This window comes from Pinus tabuliformis, chromosome 6 (assembly GCF_031772625.1).
Source record: "Pinus tabuliformis cultivar Carrire ecotype Pingquan chromosome 6, CPIR1, whole genome shotgun sequence".
Lineage (NCBI taxonomy): Eukaryota > Viridiplantae > Streptophyta > Pinopsida > Pinales > Pinaceae > Pinus > Pinus tabuliformis.
In genome coordinates, this window is record NC_142292.1 from 1,672,614,093 (window position 1) to 1,672,616,721 (window position 2,629).

General features: G+C 35.3%; 1 long non-coding RNA gene across 1 annotated transcript; it reads left to right on the forward strand.

The window, feature by feature from the left end:
- The first annotated feature begins 808 nt into the window (after nucleotides 1-808).
- Nucleotides 809-1,846, forward strand: LOC149265390 (uncharacterized). Its single transcript, XR_016251159.1, has 3 exons — nucleotides 809-1,243; nucleotides 1,350-1,584; nucleotides 1,674-1,846. It is a non-coding gene; the product is annotated as an uncharacterized LOC149265390 (long non-coding RNA).
- The last annotated feature ends 783 nt before the right edge of the window (nucleotides 1,847-2,629 follow it).

Here is a 2,629-nt window from a genome sequence, read left to right on the forward strand (position 1 = left end):
ATAAAAAACATTTAAAAGATGAAATGAATTATGAGTATGTCATATTGATAAACCAATTAGATATAAATTAGTTAGCTTGAATAAGTATTAATCCTCAAACATCATGAGAAAGAGTTGAAAAAAAAAAAGTTAAAAAAAAATTCTTAATCCTGCAACCTCTGAAAAAGAAATTGATGATGGGAATAAATTAGAATCTACCAAAATTGAAGTAAATTAAAATCTACATCATCCAAATCGAAATGTTTGATTGGGCTTTTCCTATTTCCACCTCTATAGCATTAAAAATGCTATCGCGAAAGTGGAAAAGACACATATGACTATTCCCCTCGCATCTCAGAGAACATTTATAATGCTATACACATGGAAATAGGAAAAGCCGATTGATTGCAGGGATAAGAAAATCGAGGGACACTTCTGTGTGCTGACATGACGTAGTGGAAAGGAATATTTTTGTCTTTTTGGTGGGATTCGGGATAGGGAGATAAAAAGTTCCATTTGTCTTTATATCACATGAATGATGAACTGACCACGACGCAGTTGTCGCAACGACAGCGACGGAAAAGCTCAAAACACAGAAAAGAACAGACAGAAAAGCTAAAAAGCCAAGCATATATCTATTCCGCGACACCGTTAACACTGCCTCCATTCCACTGTTCCGCCCGTCTGTATGTTACAGCAAAAGCCGGGAAGGCTTTTTGGCTTTTTGTAGGTAGCCGTTGATGATGCCTCTGCCTCCCGGCTCTAGCCCCTCCATCTATTTAAATACTTCCATTCCCAATTCCGATTATCCATGGAGGTGTGTGAGGTGTGTGGGAAGCCTGTTTTTCAACTTTCCATTTAAACGTTTCCATCCATGGAAGACGCACAACATACATTCTGCCTTTCTGATTTATCAATTCTCATTTCAATTAGATTCTTTCTTTTTTTCTTTGTGTTGTGGATGTCTATTTCATTTTTGCTTTGAAAGATTTCTGTGGCTGATGATCCTGTTTATTTTCAGTTTCGGCTTCTTGATTTTTTTTCCCTTTAATTTATGTTTCTACTGCACTTCTTTATGTTTCTATGGGTTGGGGTTTTTGGATTGCTTTTTTGGATTGCTGTTGTTCTTATTTCTCATTTATCAATTTTCCCCAATATTTGAAAGTCCAGAGATATGTATCTGCACCTGCAGGTATATTATCTTATTAAAGCTCTGAGAAATCGAGCTAATAATTCCGGACAAAAGCGCTCAGCAAGCCTTCAGGTAAACAAGTTTCATCCATCCCAATTTCATTTCATATGCTGGTAAATGGAAATGTTGAGGAAGATTAGAAGTGTAGGGTTGATAAATAATCTTTTTCCTCTTTCAGTTCTTTCCTCTGCCCAAGGAGGGACAGTTTGCAAAGAGTTGAGTTGAGTTTCGGCTTGTGGCGCAATGGCGTCTAAAAGAGAAGGGCGGTCATGTTGTTCTAAACTTGGTAGATGCCCGGCTTTGGTTTCTTTCCGGTTGATTTCCTCTGCATCCAGACGGGACGATACCCTAACCATATTCCTATAGTTGATGCAGAACTACAGATTCCCTGCTAGTTGGGTTTGGGTTTTCTGGTAGATGCCTGACTTTGGTTGTTTTCCGTTTGATTTCCTTTGCATCTAGACGGGATGATACCCTAATCACATGACTATGGGTGATGCAGAACTACATATTCGAGACTCCCTGCGAGTTGGGTTCGAGTCTTCTGGTGGAATTGACGAGGAGGACAATTGATGAAGTCGCTCGGTTAGCCAATGGAAAAAACTGTACCGCCAACAAATTGTTGATGTTTTGCCCCATCTCAGAGTAGCTGCCAGTCTTACTACAACAGTGAAAAGGTCAGTAGTCTAGTCTCTATTTTCTATTTTCTGCTTCGGATTTTGATTATGTAGATGAAATAACATGCATATAAGGTTGCATTTATTCTAGGTCTTGTTTTATTTTTGAAACACGAAGTGAAAGGGGGTTTATGGAGTAGATGTCACAGGCAAAAATTCCATCAATTCCATCTAGATTTAATATAGCAGTTGTTTTTTTTTAAACACTAAGCGAAAGGAGATTTATGGAGTAGATTTCGCAGAGAAAAAATCCATCACATCTAGATTTAATATAGCAGTTCTTGTTTTCTTTTTGAAACAGGAAGTGAAAAGAGATTTATCGAGTAACTGTTACTGGACAAAAATTACATCTACATTTATTATAATATAGTAGTCCTTGTTAGATGTCAGACAAAAATTCCATCAATTCCATCTAGATTTAATATAGCAGTTTTTAAATATGAACTAAATTTAGGTTTAAATTCCATCAATTACATCTAGATTTAATATAGCAGTTTTCAAATATAGACTCAATTTAAGTTTAGGTTTAATAGAGTAATTTTCAAATCAACTAAATTCATATTTCAAAGCTATAATCATATTCTTCAATATTTAAGTAAATTCTGATTTAATATAATAGTTTTAAAAATTCACATTTCAAAGCGGCTCTAATTATCTTCTACAATATTTAAACATATTGTATGAATGTATTATGAAACGATAGCATGCCATTTTGTGTCACTGATGGGCTGTAAACAATAAATATGTTCTTCATTATTTAACTTTTCAATAAATATGTTCT